Source organism: Lissotriton vulgaris, chromosome 8 (genome assembly GCF_964263255.1).
Source record: "Lissotriton vulgaris chromosome 8, aLisVul1.2, whole genome shotgun sequence".
In the NCBI taxonomy this organism is placed as follows: domain Eukaryota; kingdom Metazoa; phylum Chordata; class Amphibia; order Caudata; family Salamandridae; genus Lissotriton; species Lissotriton vulgaris.
Window position 1 is genome coordinate 131628249 of NC_141696.1, and position 22639 is coordinate 131650887.

Here is a 22639-nt window from a genome sequence, read left to right on the forward strand (position 1 = left end):
CAAGTTTATGACTTTACATTTTGACTGCATCAGACGGTGGTATAACCTACACGGATCAGGAGCATCCAGGCACCCGACTTCATGGTGCAAGAGCATAATGATGCTGTGCGGTACGGGTATATATCTACTGGGGTCAGGGAGGCACTTAGCACAATGTGTGCTCATAACCAGAGGGCTCCCAGGCAATTGAGCACGAATGATTTTCACACTGGGAGGGCTCCGGGGCAGTTCAGTGGTACGGGGGCTCACACCCACTGGGCCCCGGGGCAGTTCAGTATCGCATGGGCTCACAACCCCTGGGCAGATCAGCAGCGTGGGGGCTCACACCCACAGGGCTCCGGGGCAGTTTAGCAGCGCCACCCTCTGGTTCATCGCTGCCACCCTCTGGTTCATCACTGCCACCCTCTGGTTCACCACTGCCACTCTCTGGTTCACCACTGTCACCCTCTGGTTCATCACTGTCACCCTCTGATTCATCACTGCCACCCTCTGGTTCATCAGAGCACCCTCTGGTTCACCACTGCCACCCTCTGGTTCATCACGGTCACCCTCTGGTTCATCAATGCCACCCACTGGTTCATATAAGCACCCTCTGGTTCACCACTGTCCCCCTCTGGTTCATCACTGCCACCCCCTGGTTCATCACTGCCACCCTCTGGTACATCACTGCCACCCTCTTGTTCATCACTGCCATCCTTTGGTTCACCACTGCCACTCTCTGGTTGATCACTGCCATCCTCTGGTTCATCACAGCACCCTCTGGTTCACCACTACCACCCTCTGGTTCATCACTGCCACCCTCTGGTTCATCACAGCTCCCTCTGGTTCAGGACTGCCACCCTCTGGTTCATCACTGCCACCCCCTGGTTCATCACAGCACCCTCTGGTTCACCACTGCCACCCTCTGGTTCGTCACTGCCACCTTTAGTTCATCACTGCAACCCTCTGGTTTAACACTGCCACACTCTGGATCATCACTGTCACCCTCTGGTTCATCACTGCCACCTTCTGGTTCACCACTGCCACCCTCTGGTTCATCACTGCCACCCTCTGGTTCATCACAGCACCCTCTGGTTCACCCCTGCCACCCATTGGTTCATCACTGCCACCCTCTGGTTCATCACTGCCACCCTCTGGTTTACCACTGCCACCCTCTGGTTCACCACTGCCACCCTCTGGTTCATCACAGCACCCTCTGGTTCACCAATGCCACCCTCTTGTTCACCACTGTCACCCTCTGGTTCATCACTTTCACCCTCTTGTTCATCACTGCCACCCTCTGGTTCATCACTGCCACCCTCTGGTTCATCACTGCCACCCTCTGGTTCATCACAGCACCCGCTGGTTCACCACTGCCACCCTCTGGTTCATCACTGCCACCCTCTGGTTCATCACTGCCACCCTCTGGTTCATCACAGCACCCTCTGGTTCACCAATGCCACCCTCTTGTTCACCACTGTCACCCTCTGGTTCATCACTTTCACCCTCTTGTTCATCACTGCCACCCTCTGGTTCATCACTGCCACCCTCTGGTTCATCACTGCCACCCTCTGGTTCATCACAGCACCCGCTGGTTCACCACTGCCACCCTCTGGTTCATCACTGCCACCCTCTGGTTCATCACTGTCACCCTCTGGTTCACCACTACCACCCTCTGGTTCATCACTGCCACCCTCTGGTTCACCACTGCCACCCTCTGGTTGATCACTGCCATCCTCTGGTTCATCACAGCACCTTCTGGTTCACCACTGCCACCCTCTCGTTCATCACTGCCACCCTCTGGTTCATCACTGCCACTCTCTGGTTCCCCAATGCCACCCTCTGGTTCACCACTGCCACCCTCTGGTTCATCACGTCACCCTCTGGTTCACCACTGCCACCCTCTGGTTCACCCCTGCCACCATCTGGTTCATCACTGCTACCCTCTGGTTCAACACTGCCACCCTCTGGTTCACCACTGCCACCCTCTGGTTCATCACTGCCACCCTCTGGTTCACCACTGCCACCCTCTGGTTCATCACTGTCACCCTCTGGTTCACCACTGCCACCATCTGGTTCATCATTGCCACCCTCTGGTTCACCACTGTCACCCTCTTGTTCATCACTGTCACACTCTGGCTCATCACTGCCACCCTCTGGTTCATCACAGCACTCTCTGGTTCACCACTGACACCCTCTGGTTCATCATTGCCACCCTCTGGTTCACCACTGTCACCCTCTTGTTCACCAATGCCACCCTCTTGTTCACCACTGTCACCCTCTGGTTCATCACTTTCACCCTCTTGTTCATCACTGCCACCCTCTAGTTCATCACTGCCACCCTCTGGTTCATCACTGCCACCCTCTGGTTCATCACAGCACCCGCTGGTTCACCACTGCCACCCTCTGGTTCATCACTGCCACCCTCTGGTTCATCACTGTCACCCTCTGGTTCATCACTGCCACCCTCTGGTTCACCACTACCACCCTCTGGTTCATCACTGCCACCCTCTGGTTCACCACTGCCACCCTCTGGTTGATCACTGCCATCCTCTGGTTCATCACAGCACCTTCTGGTTCACCACTGCCACCCTCTCGTTCATCACTGCCACCCTCTGGTTCATCACTGCCACTCTCTGGTTCCCCAATGCCACCCTCTGGTTCACCACTGCCACCCTCTGGTTCATCACGTCACCCTCTGGTTCACCACTGCCACCCTCTGGTTCACCCCTGCCACCATCTGGTTCATCACTGCTACCCTCTGGTTCAACACTGCCACCCTCTGGTTCACCACTGCCACCCTCTGGTTCATCACTGCCACCCTCTGGTTCACCACTGCCACCCTCTGGTTCTTCACTGTCACCCTCTGGTTCACCACTGCCACCATCTGGTTCATCATTGCCACCCTCTGGTTCACCACTGTCACCCTCTTGTTCATCACTGTCACACTCTGGCTCATCACTGCCACCCTCTGGTTCATCACAGCACTCTCTGGTTCACCACTGACACCCTCTGGTTCACCACTGCCAACCTCTGGTTCATCACTGCCACCCTCTGGTTCACCACTACCACCCTCTGGTTCATCACTGTCACCCTCTGGTTTATCACTGCCACCCTCTGGTTCTTCACTGCCACCCTCTGGTTCATCACAGCACCCTCTGGTTCACCACTGCCATCCTCTGGTTCACCATTGCCACCCTCTGGTTCATCACAGCACCCTCTGATTCACAACTTCACCTTCTGGTTCATCACAGCACCCTCTGGTTCACCACTGCCACCCTCTGGTTCACCACTGCCACCCTCTGGTTCATCACATCACCCTCCGGTTCACCACTGTTGATTATGGGGAGAAAGCACACCTGCCCAGCCTCAACCGGGGGCTGGTTAATGTGTTACTGAATTTGAGCTTCAAGTCTGGCACCTGCTTCCTTATCTGTAAGTGCTTCCTGTTGTGGTTTAATTTTCATGACAGACTGGAGCATTGTGCCATACTTGTAACTATTCTCTGACCCTGCTTTGAGGGTCAGAGCAGGGTCAGAGAATAGTTGCAAGTAGGCAACAACTCTGGAGGCGCTGCTCAGGAAGCACTTACAGGGTTACAGCAGGTGCCCAAGTTGAAGTTAATTTCTTTGTAACCATTTTGTAAATGGTTAAAAAGAAATTAGCTTCAACTTGGGCACCTGCTGTAACCCTGTAAGTGCTTCATGTTCTTCAGTTTTTGAAAATCCGTCCGCATGCGATTTCGCAGATTATTCTGCAATTTCGCGAGATTCACGGACCGCGAAATTGCAGAAAATCTGCAAATTCCGCGAACGGAACGGAACAGATTTTATACCATGCTTACCCAGGACCTCAGAAGTGACTCCAAGAGTTAGTTGTTTGACCTCCTGTGTGAAATACTGGGATACAACGCATACCGGGGCCTTTCATGTTTCCCCGCTGATCAAACCCAACAGGACCTGACCTGGTACCCACTGCTGGCATCTGTGGTAGTTAGTACTGAACCCAAAGTACTCACCTCAAGGTCCTAGACACTCGGCTGGAGGCAAAGTGCACTCTTCAATGCCAAATTGAAGGTTTCACCGGATCTGACAGAGAGGCCTGAAGAGCTGTAATCTCCTACATGAAGGCTCACCAGATCTGAAGCCAAGAGATGCAGAGCCCTGCAGAGCTGAGCAGCTCCCAACTGAAAGGTTCACCAGATCTGATGCAAAGCCTGACAGAGTCCCTCAGAGCTAGCAGCTCCTAACATAAGGCTTCAAAATATCCGACTCCAAGTGAGACAGAGCCCCGCAGAGCCACATCACGGAGCCCCCGAATGTAAGCTTAACTGGATAAGACACAGAGCAACGCAGAGCTCCACAGAGCAGCACAGTGCTGACCCTGCTCTGAATACAGAATGTAAAACGTCCAACAGGAAGAACCTGGTCCCATTTTTGGTCTGCACACCATCGTGGTCGGCCTTAACATGTGACTTTGTTACAGTAAGGCACAACCAAATGCCAATAGTTGACACTATCTTTACTGACATTTTTAAAAACTCATATCCGAAATCCCACTTTTTGCAGTTTTTGTCTTTTGGTGTCTTTTTATGTATTACATTATTTTTTATTTTTCTGAACTGTTTTGGATTTGTCTAATACTTTACACATTGTCTCTAATATAAGCCTGACTATGTTGTGACAAGTTACAAGGAGTTAAGCACAGCCTTATTTACTGACTTTTGTGAATCACCCTGACAAGGAATTTGATTATTGCTTGAGAAGGGTTCTCATCCCCCTCAACTAATGACCTAGTTTCCTACATGTGGTTGTTGTCTTATATGGCATAAGACTGTGTAAATATGTTAGATCTCAGTGGTACCGCTGTATTTATTTTTGGTCCAGTATAATGTGTGATGGGACCTCAGTGATTTCACCATTGAAGCCAATGATGATTCCACTTGTAATGTTATGTGTGATATCATATGTGAGGTGAGGAGCAGTGCATTGTGGGTTCTGGCTTCATAACTTATCATAACTAAGAAAAGTGATTTTAGGTTCTATACTAAAACCCCAATGCCCTCCAAACCAAATATTTTTATTTGGAATTTTTCTTTCTAACATAGGTTTGTTTGTAATATAAGTGACCATTGTTACTGTTGTTACCTTGTTACAGAACTGTTCTTGAATCAATTGTTTTTCAGTCAATTTCAAGACTTTCATAATATTATACTTTGAACTCTGCTTCTAGTGTGCATTGCCATGACTGAGCATAAACTTTGGCCGTGTCCTGAACCCAGTCGACATGTCCTCCCACTTCCTGGGCATGGCCTGCAGCTGTTCACTGGAGGCAGAGAGCACAGTATGTGGACCTTGACAAAGCCCTCTACTCAGTACAGCTGCCCTCACTTCCAGCTGTGCACTGGATCAGGGTAAAATAATCCTTGTCCTAGTGCTCACAAACAATGCTTTGTACCCAGTGCTCAGCACTCCTTCACTATGTGCTCCTGGGCATGTGTTGTACTAATTAGCTTAACCGGCTTTGCTGAAAGCACTTTGTACAGACTCTGACCATGACCAGGTTGCATTTATTCATTGTATTTATTTTTTTCATAGGGCCTAAGCAGCGCAGTACATGCAGATTAAAGAATTACTTCAGAGCTCGACCATGATGTATGCCCAATTACTGTCCAGCAGGTACTGGTCACAAGGGAGGGCCTTCTGTCAAGCCCTTCGCTAAATGTTTTTTGCCTTATCTGTTTGCGACTTTGTATCCATTTCCAGTGCATCTCTTAGTTTGGTTCTGGTTCCAAATATATTTAAAAAAACTGTAATATGAAAATGCATAATAGTTTGTGATCCTGAACCTCAAATCTGAATTTAGACGGTGGCCTTTAGCCACTCATGTGGGGTGTGCTCACTTTTTTTCAATAATGAAGTTTCCAAATCGCGAGCTAATTCACCGACTGGTCATTGTTGTTGCGTAATCCGCTCTACAGAGCCAATCAGATTCTGAGCTCACATTCAACTAGTTTGTCAACAAGTTTACAAACCCGACATGAGTCTATGAATGTTTATGCCTCGCTCCTCTGAACTGATTTTCTTCACCCAATGAAAGTTGTCAAGTTGGACAAAGCACTCCCTGCTTTAAATTTAGGGCCAGATTGATCAAACTTTTACACAGGGCAAATAAGAAAGACAACGTCAAATGGAGAGGGTAGGAATACACTGTATCTATCCAGATGTGGCACTTTCTGTGTTTCCCCTTGCTCTGGCGCACTCAGTGCATCAATGCACACCCTTAGGACATGGTTCAAGGGTGCCTGCATTGTAGTACAGGACACTTTCTTGCACAAAAACAAAGATTAGAGGTGTTGTCCTCTTTCTAAGTGTGATGCAGAATGCAACACACTTAGAAGGAGGAAATAATGAGGAGAAATAAAGATATTTCCCCTGGTTGGGCCTTTAACAGGAAGACATAATATTTTAAGTCATTTCCAGGTTTACCAGTCTAGGTAAATCTAGGAATGAACCAAAATCCATGGGTCTATGCCTGGGAATACTTGTGCAGCCTTCTGTTACTCTAGGTTTACCAAGTAGTACAGGGCCACAAAAGATGGCCTTGCGTTGCCTGGTACATCTGAATTAAAGATTGTGGTGTTCCTATGACACCATGTGTGACACAAGGGCAACATAATCAAATATAAATAAGGCCCTTGGTTTTTACAGAACTTTGGTGGGGTTTTTTAACGGTGAGTAAAACTTAGTAGAGGAATATAAATGGGAAAACCAACTGTTGTGACCCCCGTATAACTCTCACTGACTTATTTGCATTGGGTGCATACCTTTTTGGTATACTTTTTTTCAGGAGTAATCAAACATGATTCAAGTTAACCATAATCAAAAAATAGTTTTCTATGGACTAACCATATACCATATAACCATATACGTGGAGAAGTATGGCTCAATGCTTAGAGCGGCAGACCTTGATGCAGAATGCTGGCCAGGGACCAGGGTTCGATTCCCGCCTCGGCGGGTTTCGGGCTTAAATTCCTCTGACCGGATATTCTCGCCTCAGTGCTGATTCTAAGCATGGGTCCCACGCTGCAACTCTGGGCAATAGCTTGCTTAGTCTCCACAAAGGCCCCCGATACACAAGGGATGCCTGGTTTCACCATGGGATGCCCAGGAGTGGACACCCCACAAGGAAAAGCCAGGAGGGGTTCCCTTGTGGTAGGAGTACAAGCGCTGGGATGCCTACGGGTCACTGTTTGCGCTATACAAATACGCCACATTTACATTTACATCTAAGCGGTCACTGGAGAATCATTACCACCTCTCTCAGATTTACTTGTCATTCCCTCATCATGAATAGATGTATTTACATTTTATTTATTTTCCGCTTACCACCCCTGTTGAGTTAATGCCACTGGACCATAAATGATGTTTTGCTTTTCAACTGAATGTCCTTGAGTACCATGGCCAAGATAAATTGTTTTGTTAATGAACATACGTTCTAATGAGTGCACGGTGTCCTTTGAGAGAATGGCACAGTAGAATCGGTGCATATGACATACTTTGGGAAATGGATTGTATATATAGGAGCATGCACAGGAATTGAGAAGCAGCAGAGATTGCGACTGAGTTTGGGACTCCTTGTTTCTCACAATAAGGTGGCACTTCAAGGTAAGCCAACATATGTTAACAAGAGTTAATGAAAAGAAGAAAAGATAGTAAAGGGCTTATTAATGAGGTTTTGGTGTAGGGCAGCAGCGCAAGGAATCTTGCTGCGCTGTGTCAAAACAAAAGGGTAGGAATGGGCTGTATTTATGGGATAAGGTGCATTCCTGTCCTTTTACCCTGCACTGGTGCACAACAGGCTGCCATACGCCAACCTTCCTGCACAAAATCAATCTATTCAGGCAATTTCCTATTTCTATGTGTGCTGCTGAATGCAGCACACATGTAAAAAGAAAAAAACAAGGAGAAATTCAAATGTTTTCCTTGTTGCCCCTCTCTAGCACCATCCCTGGGTTGGCCTTATATCCTAACGCCTTCCCGGGTTTGATATTTCTCACAAATCTAGGAATGCTTCAGATTCTATGGGTGTTTGCGAGGGAACACCCTCAGCAACACCCAAGGAACGCCCCTTTCACACAGTGTTCTGCGTGCAAGGGGCACATATTTACAAGGCCATGAAAAACCATGTAAAGTGGCTTAATGTGGCCTTGTAAATATGCTGCGCACATTGTGCCACTAGTACGTCAAAAAAGTGATGCTCCAGCAGTGCAAAAATACTACAAAGGGGTTTCATAAATGAGGCCCTAAGTTTGGTTTATGGAGGGTTATCCAGTGATAACATGCTACCAGAGCTTTATTGACACATTACATAACAGGAATATGCTCTAGAGCCCCCGAAGCATGTGGCACCGCCGAGGACACCGCTTAACCGGACCACTCCCACCCATACTGCCTGAGCCAGAGTGGGGTGGAAGACCTCCAGAAGCCTGGGAGGGTGAAGGGGGACCAGACAGGAGGCCTCTAAGGCAGCTCTGTTCAGCTGAACATGTGCCATGCTGAAGTGGAAAGGCTTTGATTTGCTTGGTAAAGGATTTGCAGTACAGGAGGTGTAATGCACAACACATCTTCACAAACAGGTTTATTAGAAGAGATGCTGATAAGGAGGACATGTACTGCGAGACCGAACTAAACAAGCAGATATCTGGGCTTTTGTCAGGAGGGGATGACCCAAAGTGCAACCTGTTAGCTTGGCTTTAGCTGCTAAGGGGCAGGGGCTAAGGGGCAGGGTCAGTCCTGCCTGCTAAGAAGTAACTTTTGGTCTGTGAAATCATTGCCTTCATGAGACCCAGCAGTTTACAGAGTGAACTGATCAGCCTTTGCCTTTTGATTGCTGTATTTGAACCTTAAAGAGGTGATGATCACTCTGCAGCACATGTGTTACTTCATTAGCAGGTAGAGGAGAATCATTTGCATCAGAGGAGTCTTAGCATGGAACATTACTTTTGCTCCCTTAAGCCTCACTTCATTCTGTGACTGTGGCTGGGAGCCAAAGCAGTATAGATCAGTGTTTGCAATAATGGTAGTAGTATAGCCATGTGGTAAATAAAGATTATTGCACATTATCGAGTTTTGACCACTCCATGTTCTAAGTGTGCACATACTTTGTGTTTTTTTAACTCTCCAGCATAGGATATAATGGGACTTATATTTCTGCCGGCGCGATATCTGTACCCGTTGTGACTGAGTAACCTGTCCACCAAGTTGTAAATCAGGCCCTAACAAAGTTAGAGTCATCACTCTTCACCTCTATCTTTTAAGGGCAGTAAACATGTCATATTTACAGTTTAAAGTAGGCTCCTCTAAAGTGACCCAGCAGGACACCTTCATTTCAGCCCACGCGTGGTGTGAGGGTTTAGAGCAAGCACTGAACCATTTGCTGCCTTAGCTTAGACAGTGCTTGATTTGGAAAATAATAAGTGTGAAGGTCCTGACTAGGAGACCACTGCAGCTTGCACCACCCATTGACCAATCAGTGCTGCCAGTGACGGTACCAAAGCAACTACTAAACATCTCTCTTGCCTGCAAGTGTGCCAGGTCAGGTTATTCCAGGTCCCCAAAGCTAAAGGAATGGCTGGGGATGCAGGTATTAGTAATTTTAATGTATATTGTATTCATAAACAACTGTTGTTCTGCTCATCTCTAGATTAGATGAGCAGGTCCACCATGTGGCAGAGTGTTATAAGTGTGGTGATGACAATTAAGTGTTCATACCAAACACCAGAAGCCAATTAAGTGCCAGTGCCGAGCACCGGAAACCACTGGCTCAAATTAAGCACTGCCTATAAAAATTCAGATGAAGGAACAATGTTTTGTAATCTGGTCCATCATGTCTTACTGCCTGTGAATCACCCCTTTGCTCCATTTGCTTCTGCTGTGTTGGTGTGTTCAAGGAGTCTCCATCCACATCTGTTCCTTGACTGAGAGACCAGTGTCCACGGCATTCTGCTGGAATGTCTAAAGCCCTGATGGCGCGTGGTGGGATTTCACCCAGAGCGGTAGCTCCAGGTGAAATGCTATTATCCAAAATTAATTTTGTCGATTAGCCCTGTAAAATCCTGTACGCAAAATATGGACCAACGACACTAAACCTCTCTTTCAAGTAGAGTGACCAACTGTCCGTCATTTTCTTAGACTGTCCGTAAAGTAGCCCTAAAGTCTGTTGTCTGTGATGAATGTCTTAACGGACGGCATTTGTCTATAATTCTAGCCTCTCAGCTATTGAACAAAAGTGAATTCCACAATTTAGATTCCCCACCTGAGGTGCAGGGGAGTCTCCTATGGTGCATTCCGGTGGGCGGGAGAGAGGGCTAAAAAGCAATAAGCCTTCTTGACAGAGTGTCCGCTTCTCCAAAGAAATGCAAATGTGTGCATTTGGTTACTTGGCAAATGTAAAGGCTGCTTGGGAGGTGGTAATTGATGGAATCACTTGGCACTCCCTGATGGCAAGTTATTTTCTTTTTGCGAGGTACTGTAAGGGTGTTCCAAGCTGAGCTATGGAGTGCCTGCTTTTAAAGGACACTTATAAAAAATGTTTGCTCTAGGTATAGAATGCATATTAATGAAATCTATACTTTAGAAGCACTTTTTATCTTTAAACTAAATTTATTATTATACTATCTATAATGCACATTTAAAATAATGACAAACGTTCACAGTGCTTTCAGGGACCCCCTAGCACTAAAAATACACAAGTTGCTTTTCTGTGCTTCATCAAACAGGATTAAACTCTGTGTGCCCCTGGTTCCACACATATACGCCTTTAGTGATTGCATTAACCAATACAGGTTTCAAATAATAAATAGTACATTTCCCACTCATTAGTGTAATTTATGTTTATTTTTCAGTGCGTTATTTTATATGTAGTCACCTGATCGTGAGAGATGAACAAAATAGTTACCAAATATTTTGCTCTTTTTAGCCACCTCTTTGATTACTCCTCTGCACTTACTGACCCCGACCCCAAGGCAGTATTCATACTTTTTAAAGGCACTTCAACCACTGCACTGAATAGCTTGGAGGTAGGCGAGCCAACAAATTAACAAGGAGAGCTAGCCAAGGGTCTGGCTCAGATCTTAGAGTCCAATATGTTTGCTACGAGAATCATACAACAAAATCTAAAATATGATATAATTCAAGAGAAGTATCTTTGAAGGATTGATGTTAATAAGTCATAATAAAGTCTATCAAATGCAATAGGTTTTTGTACAACTGGTATTCAGATTTCATATATTTGAAAATACTTTCATACACATTCATGAAGAAAAAAGAGTTATGGTAAAGTAAAACATTTTCCTAAGATCACTAAATTTAAGCAGGGAAGCGGCAATTTATCCTAGTTTTCCAATATTACTTTGCACAAATCAACTAGGAAATGGGTATTTATCTTTCCTTATGTTAAGGACTTTGTTTTTACTTTGTACCTTTTTCTGCAGTTTTTATATAGTGTGAACTCGACCAAATGATATTGGAGCACTTTACAGGAGCACCACTTACATTACACAAGGTTACATTCATTGTTTATAGGCATGAGGAAATTAGGTGGTTTGCCCAGAATCACAAGATGTTGAGTTGTTGCAGAGACTTGAACCTGGTTCCCAAGTTCCAAAGTCAGCAGCCCTGTCCCTAAGGCCACATCCTGGTTAGAGCAAAGAAAGGCAGGAAGAAGCCACATGAAAGGTCGGCTCTATATGGGAAGAAGGGGGCCGTGGCGACAGTTACATCATCGTAACAAGAAATACCCCAGCCATATTATGATGGCGGTGGGTATCGCGGCGGATGCAAAGTCCGTCCGCCACTTTTCCGCTGGTCAACAATTGTTCCGATTGCCGACCGGGCGGTGCTGGGCCATTAATATGGTGGTTGTGCCTGCTATATTATGATGTGCTGAGCCAGAGACAGGTTTCAGGCGCTCAAGCCTGGCTCAAGCTTTCAGGGGCCCGTTCACCTCTAGAATAGTTATATAATGTCTAGAAAGTCAGTGATATTAGCTGATGGCATCCTGCCTACCCTTACCTTCAATATGAACCTTTTTATTTAGATATTGTGTCAGATTAGTCTGTGATCTCTATTTATTTACCACAATTTACTATTCATCTTACAGGGTTGTACAAAAACACTGTCTCCTGGGTTTAAAGGGGATTGATTATTCTGGTCAGTGGTTTAAGTGCAATGTTCGCAACCACAAAGCCGGGCTTCAATTCCCAGAGTTCCTGTATTGCTAAATTGTGTGATCTTAGTCAAATCAAATTACTTCTTGTACCTAATTTACTTGATAATGACAGTTGATAGCACTTTCAAGGAATTCAGTTTTAGACGGACTGTGCACAAAAAACTCACTTGTAAGTTTAAATAGCCTGGAATATTCCCCTATTCATAACAATAATGTTGATCATGATGTGAGCGACACCAGATAATACATGGGTGTAGGCATGGGAACACACATGTAATGCCCATGTAATGCCTACCTGACAGAAATCAATGCAAGGCAGTGCCATGCACTGTATTTTGTTATTTTTTTTTTCTTTACAAAGCCACGCCAATCAGGGTTGGCACCATAGTGTGCTAGAAGAGCTTCTTTAAGCTAGCAAGACCAGGCTTTTCTGTCTCATTCTTAAGATGACTCATCTTGATAACTGAAAACCATCTTACCAAAAAGAGCTGCCAATAAACTCAGATTGGGGAGGATTGTGGAGTGTGGCTCAATGCTTAGAGCGGCAGACCTTGATGCAGAACGCTGGCCAGGGACCAGGGTTCGATTCCCGCCTCGGCGGGTTTCGGGCTTAAATTCCTCTGACCGGATATTCTCGCCTCAGTGCCGATTCTAAGCTTGGGTCCCACGCTGCAACTCTGGGCAATAGCTTGCTTAGTCTCCACAAAGTCCCCCGATGCACAAGGGATGCCTGGTTTCACCATGGGATGCCCAGGAGTGGACACCCCACAAGGAAAAGCCAGGAGGGGTTCCCTTGTGGTAGGAGTACAAGCGCCGGGATGCCTCCGGGTCACTGTTCGCGCTATACAAATACGCCACACACATATACAAATACGCCACATAGCAATTTTCAATGATGGAATAGGTAGTCTCCTTTCCCTTTAGAGTGCGGGAACTACCCGTTCTTGTCCTTAGTGTTTCTGCATAAGTACTGCACCCAAACCATACGCACTTGCATCCACTACAATCATACTATGATGTGATGGCTTGAAAGGTTTTAACACCACAGCCTTCACAATCTGTTCTTTAATGGACAGAAAAACATTTTGGCATTCATCTGACCATTCAAACGTGTTGCATTTTTTCCATTAGTGCTCTCAGGACATGAAGTTTGTCAGCAAAACGCTGAATGAACTTGGAATAAAATACCGCAAGACCCAGGAATGAACACAATTGCTCTTTGTCACTTGGTGATGGTGCATTTGTAATGACATCCAATACTTTCTTTTTAGGCTTTACTCCATCTCTCAACAGAGTGTGCTCGAGGTAATCAATTTGTTTCATACAAAACTAGCATTTTGTAATTTGTTTAAAGTCTGCTGCAAGATCAAATCATGCTCACTGCGATTTGCCCCCCACACCAGCACGTCATCTTGGAATACCAACACTTTGGGCAACCCATTTAATATCTTGCACATTACTCTTTGAAAAACCACAGAGGCGGACGCTAAACCAAATGGAATTCTAAAGAATTAGAAGCCTCCCTCTGGTGTAATGAAAGAAGAAAGGTGCCTTGTTGTAGGTTGTAACTTGATCTGATGGTACGCGTTGGACAGGTTGATTAATGAGAAATAGGTTGTATCAGTCACAGAGGACACCATCTCATTATGTGAGGTAAGGGGAACCGGTCAACTAAAATACTACGATTAAGGTCTCTCAAATCAATACACATGCATAGATAGCCGTCACGTTTGTTTGCTAAGACGACTGGACTGAGCCATTCAGATGACTCAATTGGTTCAATGACCTGTGCTTCACATAATCTTTGCAGTTCTTTCTTTTACTTTTCTCCAAGAGTAAATGGTACATTTCTGGCCTTATGCACACATGGAACATTATTGGACTTAAGTACAATACAGTGGGCCCGATTCACAGAATGAACTTAAGACTCAATCCTAAACTTACTACTGTTTTGGTATTCACAGATTGCACTTACTACTTTTGGTATTCACAGAATGAACTTACTACTTTTGGCATTCACAGAATGCACTTACTACTTTTGGTATTCACAGAATGAACTTACTCGTTTCGGTATTCACAGAAGTTAGGACTCCTAACTTTAGGACTCCTAAATGCCTTCTGTGAATACCGAAAGTCCTAAAATTACGATTTTTCTCAATTTAGTAGTAGTAAAGTTAGGACTACTAACTTTAGGACGCCTAAATGCCTTCTGTGAATACCAAAAGTCTTAAAATTAGGATTTTTCTCAATTTAGTAGTAGTAAAGTTAGGAGTCCTAACTTTAGGACTCCTAAATGCCTTCTGTGAATACCGAAAGTCCTAAAATTACGATTTTTCTCAATTTAGTAGTAGTAAAGTTAGGACTACTAACTTTAGGCCGCCTAAAGGCCTTCTGTGAATACCAAAAGTCTTAAAATCAGGATTTTTCTAAATTTAGTAGTAGTAAAGTTAGGAGTCCTAACTTTACTACTACTAAATTGAGAAAAATCCTAATTTTAAGACTTTCGGTATTCACAGAAGGCCTTTAGGAGTCCTAAAGTTAGGAGTCCTAACTTCTGTGAATACCAAAAGTAGTAAGTGCATTCTGTGAATGTCAAAAGTAGTAAGTTCATTCTGTGAATACCAAAAGTAGTAAGTGCAATCTGTGAATACCAAAACAGTAGTAAGTTTAGGATTGAGTCTTAAGTTCATTCTGTGAATCGGGATCTGGGTTCCCATTTTTGCAAACATCCTAATTTTTCCCCAAATAATTTGGGAAATTCGGTACCCCACCTGCCTTTCTCTTCATCTTCCATGACCAGAACATGCTGCGGGTGGTAAGGGTCCAATGTGATACCCAAAGTATTTTGTTCCCACCACCCCAGCAATGCTCTTCCCTTTTCTACCATCTATACCTTGCTAGTAGCTTCCTTACCTTTGTGAGATAGGGTGCAATTAAAGAAACCCAACAATGGAAGATTAACACCACAGTACCCCACTGGTTCAATATCTGGAGAATTTAAATAGTAGCCTCCTACTTGCTCCCTTTTACTTGTATCAATGATAGAGTAAGGGGAGCAAGAGTCTCCTCAAACTGTTATTTTTGTGCGTTAATGCCTAGATTACACTTGGGTGAGTTGTAACTTTTACATATATCATTGATGACATTGTCACAAATAACCATGACTCCAACTTCCCTTTCATTGGCAGAATTGTCATATTCATTGTTTTCTCTAATGGTATGCACAGAACGCTTCCATTTTTCAGCAGATAATGACCCGGCTTTACACATATTTGCCAAATGACCTATCTTTTTACATTTAAAGCATTTTTCCTTAGTGGCAAAACATTTGTCAGAGTCTGCAGTATGTCTTATGCTGCCACATCTGTAGCACACCCGGTTGCTTTTAGTTACACTGGTTTTGGTAGTGTTTTCCATTTTTTAATGAATTTTTCTCTACCGCACAAACCTTGATCATGTCAGGTTTCTCTTTCATTTGATCTGTGTTTAGCTCTTTAACATATCTGGATGTGTTTTCATAACATCTTGCTACTGCTATTATTTTTTGTAGAGACGGATCTTTCATATTTAATAATGGTTCCTGAATCTTAACGATGTTTGTCCTATTTATGTATTGATCCCTTATAATCTCTTTATGCAGACCCCTGAAGTGAAGGTTCTTAACAGAAACGTATTGTTCTGTGGATTCCCCAGGTAGTTGTGAGCAAGAGAAAGATTTGTGCCTCTCTACCACTATGGTAACTTTTGTACAATAGTTTTCCTCTAATGTTTTGACTACTTCAACATATTCATCAATTGTTACTACTTCGTCATAGTGCACTTCTACATCCTCACAATATTCTCTATCTTCGCTATCATTAGCTTTCTCTCATAGATAGATATGCCTTTTTCTGTAGAAATGGGTAGTGTTTTCAGTACTTTTCTACCTTGTATTCCTAAAATATGCTCGAGTAACGCCACCTTCCAGGAAGCTACAAAATCCTCTCCACCTATTGCTTCTAAATACGTCTCAAAGGTCTCTAACCCATCTTCCCATGGCATAGTGGGTTCTTCAGGACTTTGCAAAAATTTGGGAGAAGCTATAATAGATGAAATGTCAATTCTGGTAGATAGCCTGCTTTCTAGATAATTTGAACTGAGAATACAGGTAAAAATACCCAGTTCAAATGGCTTTCAATTGTTTGGCTATAGAAGAATGTAAAATACTATGGTGAAAACAAATAATTAAAATAATGAAAGTAGTCACTGTGGTCTTTGTTCACAATATACAGAGAGACAGAGAAAAAAAACAAATCAACAAAATTATATTGGTCACCGTAGTCCACGTTGCTCCGATCAGCAGTCACAACTTGCAGGCTAAACACAGTTAATTTTTTTCTTGCTTTTCTCTTCAATGCGCTGTCAGTTCCGCTTTTCACTCCCCGTTGCAGTGTCCAGTTTCTGTGGCAACATCTTTCCTTCTCTTCCCAGCACGATTACATCACACGTCAAACACGGTGCCTAGACTGCACTGCTCGTCTTCCTTGAATTGACGAGGGAACACTCCGGAGCTTCAGCAGTCGACTACATAGCTGCGCGTCTTCTTCACTATGATGCGCCGCGGACAAGATGCAGCAGAACGGAGAAGGACATCCGCGAGGACTATCCAGTGAGTCTGTTTTTTAAATGCCAACAAGTTCAAGTGCATTTACCGGTGGTAAAGCTCAGGGCTCAAGGGTAGACTCCAGGCTCTATCATGGTAAAGCACTCCGCTCCAGATAACTAGACACTCCGGTCTGGCCAACTTGTTTCACTTTTATTACCAAACATACACAACATCCAGCACGCTCCTTATTTACCGGTTTAAAATAAAATTGCTTACCGGAGCGTTTGGCACAATAATGCTTAGTGGAATTAGCGTTTTCAGCGCTGCACAGACAATTGTCCACAAACTCTAGTGCAGGATCCACATGCGCATGGATTTCTGGCAGAACCTCCAGGTGATAATCTTGGATTCACATTGCAGTACTGTGCTTCTGGTTGGTCACAATGTGTCGTTTTGCCCTTACTGCAGTCACTCACTGTATGTTCCTCGTATTTCAGCACAACTCCAGGTGTAATGTAGCAACAACACCTCTTTGGTCAGCTAGGACAAACCGACAGTTGAATCACCTGATTGACAGGGGTTATAGGACGCAAAAACAGCAATTGATGGACAGAATGCAGACCAATGACATAAATTCACTCCAGTACAGAGATCTGGGCCTAAATCCATAGTTTTTTTTGCTCACCATGCCATTCCAGTTTGAACCTAGCCATATGCAAATCAGTCTTGACCCTGTGCCCCATGGGAAGAGTCCAGCCCTCAACAGCCAGGATAGCTTGATTACAGTGGATTGGAGAGCAGGGGACTCACGTCTGAGCATACCCCTCCCACTCGAGGTGACAAATGCAAAAACAACAGTTAATGGACAGAATGCAGAACAATGTCATACAATCACCCCAGTACAGAGATCTGGGTCTAAATCCATTGTTTTGCTGCTCACCATGCCATTCCAGTTTGAACCTAGCCATATGGATATCAGTCTTGACCCTCTGCCCTATGGGAACAGTCCAGCCCGAACTGCCAAGCCAGGTCCTCCCTGGATTGGAAACAAGCATCCTAGGACCTGGTTCGGGCTTTCAGCCCGTATCAGCCAGTATAGCTTGATTTCAGTGGCATGGAGAGCACAGGACTCACGTCTGTGCATACCCGTCCCACTCGGGGTGACAAATGCAAAAACAACAATTGAAGACAGAATGCAGAACACTGTCATACATTCACCCCAGTACAGAGATCTGGACCTAAATCCATAGTTTTTTTAGCTCACCATGTCATTCCAGTTTGAACCTAGCCATATGCAAATCAGTCTTGACCCTGTGCCCCATGGGAACAGTCCAGCCCAAACTGCCAATGTAGGCCCACAGCACCATTATCTTGTCTAGTCTGCCCTCTGGGAAACCAACATCCCATCCTCGACGCCACTTTTAAGAGGCGCAGACCAGTATTGTAGAAACAGGTACTTTATTCAATTAAGTAGGAACAACTCCTAGACACGTCCTTGCAGCAGCAACGGTCACCTACTCTGTAGTCCACCTTCCAGAGCTCTGGAGGCTGGTAACCATAACACTAATGCAGGACCTGTTGCTAGGACACAACAGTCTTCACAGACTGGAGTCTCTTAAGGCAGGAGCAAGTGACCCACTGGGTGTGCACACTCTGCCTGCTTCTGGATTCTCCTTCCTCAGTGGTGATTGTGTAAGCCTGCAACAGCCTATCGGTTGATTTCCTTCCTATACATCTTCCTTGGTCCAATTTTGTACACATCTGCATTGACTGTCCACTGAGAAGGAAAGGTGACAAACAAATTCATGAGTGCAAACATCAACTACTTCATGCCCATAATATTACTTCTTATTAAAAAGAATCAAACGTGAGATGTTACATTGTCATGAACCAGACACCCCTTTGCCACTCAAGTTTATAATTCCAACAGGCCACCTATGACAGTGGATGTCTATGTATGACACAGGTGCATCGGAAGCTACTTCCCTATCAAACATTATCATTTATTTATGATCTACATATGATGATGTCAGTTTATTACCTAAGGTGCCTTCACTTATTCAAGCAAATGTCAAACTAACACTCCTTTATAATGGCAAATAGGATCATTGACATGATTCAAAGGTCAAACATTGACGGTTGATTGGTGTATCATTAATGCCATAAGCTGGGCATGTGATGGTGGATACTTCTAAGTGTACATTGTATGTCCATGACTGTGCAATGACCATTTAGGGTGTTGCTATGTCAAAATATGTCTCATATATAATCTGTACCTTCTCTGAGAACAAAGACTCATTCTAAGATAACAAAATGAAGTCACTCCTTTTCTAATTCATTTTAAAAATGAGGTCATCATATGAAACCCCAATTTTTTATTTTTGTTTTTATTTTTCCAGATATATCAGACAAATTTGTGAGACACTGGGAAGACGGAACTGTGGTTAGATCCTGGAAACGCATGCGGTAGGATCCCACGTAAATGTCTTTCCAGGGTGTTTTATGAGCACAAATTAACGGTCTCAACTGAGAGCATACGCGAGGGATCTTTAACTAATCTGTTCATTAAAATCAAAGACTCATACCATCTAGAGCCTGTTCTTGATAGCATTAGCCCTGTCCTCACCAGGAAATTATTTATGCTGTGGCGATATGGATCTCTTCCTCTTAGGGCATTCACGGACCGCAGGGCAAAATCCCATTCCACAACACAGTGCCCAGCATGCTCTTATCCTAGAGAAACTGATCTGCATATTATATTTTTTTGTCCAGCTTACCATAAACCCAGGAAATACTGGCTTGTCCCACTCCTTAAAAACCTTGGCTTTAGGGATTATTTTCCAGCCTATAGAATACTAAAGACATATTTATCTCCTCCAATCGTGTTTGCTGTGGCAAAAATTTTTACAGCAATGTGGCACACCCGTAAACGCTACATTTAGTTAATTATAGGATAATGAACTATATTTGATGATTCTAAAATCCTCTGTATTTTAATTCATTGCAACAGATCAATTATACTGTTTTTATATTTCTTATACTGAAAGTTGCTTTTATATGTGTTAAATTGCTGTATACTTTTATGATCTACATTGATCGAAATAAAGACTAAATGAAAAATGAATGATTTTTCCAGGACCAAGTTCCTGTGTGCTGTCATATAATACAATGACCTCAAAACCTTTTTAGAAAATTAAATATTTACAAAATTGTAATCAATTTGCCTACACATTTTTGAGGACTTGCTACATATGGATCTAAAAAGACACATTAAGCATTAGATATGACACTGCAAGACATTCAATCGATGGAAGAAATTATATTTTTTTAGACTGACCGCCTTGTTTCTGCATTGCTCGGTTGTGGGTGTAGAGAGTCGTTCATTCTATGTATGCAGTGGGGAGAGCATGTGTACAGTGGGATGAGCTGTTGTACTGTGTATGGGTCTGGGTACCCATAGCGCATTCTGCACCTTCAGCCAATGCTGGAGACCCTTCCAGTGCTTGCAGCACTCCCTGTATCTACGGGTGTAAGCGCTCACTGCATTGCAGTATGTGGCATTGCCCTGCCATATTTCCATCTGCATAACTCAGCTGGAGTGTATGGTCCACTGATAATCTGTTTGAGGACCTGCATCATTGATGACCTCCAATTCTTCCTGGTAAAAAATGGTAAGGATTTCTATCTTAATCCTCTGGCATTTGGAGGGAGGTTCTTCAGCAAAAATAGGTGCACGATTGTGTGGAGGTCCGTAGGTGTTAAGGACTGGTCTAATTCCTGGTTCTTGTATTATATCCCATTTGCTATGGTTGGTGCAAACCTTGGTCTGACTACAGAGCTCTGTGTCTCTGCCATACATTTTCTCCATTACGTAGTGAAGGCAGAGAAAACTGCTGCACTTGTATATTAAACAAAATAAGAGCAAACCATCTTTGGAGTTGTAAAAGTCACCCAGATGAAACCAAACAACAAATTAGAATGTCATTACTTTAGGATATGCATGTAGATGATATAGGCTCTCACTAGGTAAATGGCCAGTTAAAGCAAAGAGCTAAAATTCATAGAAATCAACATACTATGAATATATGTTTTCTCTACAACCCCATGAAGCTTAATCATGCAACAGAAACGTGTTACCCTCAATTAAAATCTTTCTTATGTACAGGTGGCATGGTCTTTCTCCAATGAAGCATTTAAGGAACTTAAGGCGGAAGATATCTTATATTCACCCACAGATATCATTCATACTCACCAGTAGCATCAAGGAGATCTTAGAAAAATAACCACTCTTGATCTAAACCAAACAATACTGAAAAAACACATCCAACATACATAAGTAGAAAAATAACTTTTTAAAGGTTTAAGAAATTCTGCCCAAAGAACTCTAAGAATGTGTTGATTTGAGTACAAAGTACCTTTGATATGTCAAAATCGAAGGCAAAAACAGCCGCAGAGGAGGAAAGCGTCAGAAAACACAAGCAATGCGTCAATTCCTGAGTCCCAGGGAATGGAGGTATCAGTTCTGCTGCATGTAGGAGAAGTTTTGCATTGATTCCTTACTGCAAGGAGAAGCGATGCATCAGGGCCATCGGAGACTTCAGCAACCACTGGCTGGATGCTTTTGCTGAGAGCCCTAACTTGCCGAATGGTGCCAAATCCAGTTCCTGGGCTCTTGAAAGTGGAATCTGGTAAATCTGAGAAAAAAATCCATTCATCAACTCTCAGTGCCTGTTTTTTCGACGCAGCATCGCAGTGCAGTTGAAAAAGCAATGCATCACCACTTTTCAGAGGAATAATCAACTCTGCGCCTGCCTTGAGGGTGGAAGATGGTTGCAACCCGAGTCCCGAGCACACTGTCACTGACGTCTGTGGCGCACGCTCTGACTATGACGAGAGTCCTGTTGTGCGGCTGGAGAAATTGTCTGATCACCTGCTTTGCGGCTGTAAAATTGTCACAGCGCCTGTTCCATTACACCCACATTGACACAGCGCGTCTGGATTTTTGACACATCGTCCCTTGGTGTCAAATTGTTAAAATCAATATTGCCCAGCAGTAAGGAGCGGTGTTCAACGCATCCTCTACCCTCACAGTAAAGGAACCAATGCATTGCCTTCCCTGACAGTAAGGAATCAACACATCACCTCCCCGCGTCAGTAAGGAACCAATGCAGCCCATTCCCAGCACCTGTTTTCGTCTTTCATTTTGACGCATCCTAGGTATTTTGTGCTAAAAGTGTTGCATCCATAGCTTCCTATGGACTAAACTAGTTTAAATCTTTTAACTCCTTCGCCGCGGGGCTAATTCCCCCGCGGTGCGGGGGGAGGAGGGCTACAAATTATGCCTCAGTGTGGGGAGGCAGCAGTTGGAGTTGCAGAGTCAGTATTTGAGCTAGAAAGGTTGGAATCCTACATAGTACCTCAACTAAAAAAATGTCTGCAAAGAGCTAAAATGTCCTATCAGGGGCCACACTAAAAGGGAAGAGCTCCAATTGTCTCTGAGGGCCTGGTGGGAAGCAAACAAGGCTGGTGGGCACACAGAGGATGAGAATAAAGATGTGGAAGTAGAGGAGTGGAGCCTGCAGGGGGATGATGTAGATCATGATGCGCCTGGGAGGAAGACACCTTCCAGGGCAAGCAGCAGTGCTTTTTCTTGAGCTCTGTCCCCAGAGGAGCTGGAGGACAGGGGAGAGAGCAGGAGGCATCAATATGAGCTTGAAAGGTTTAGGATGCAGTATTAAAGAGAGCTCCAAAAGGGTGCATTGGCTGTAGAGGAGAGAAAATTGATGCTTGCTCAGGAGGTAAGCTGAAAGGAGTTATACTTGAAGGCCAGTCCCAGCACAGATG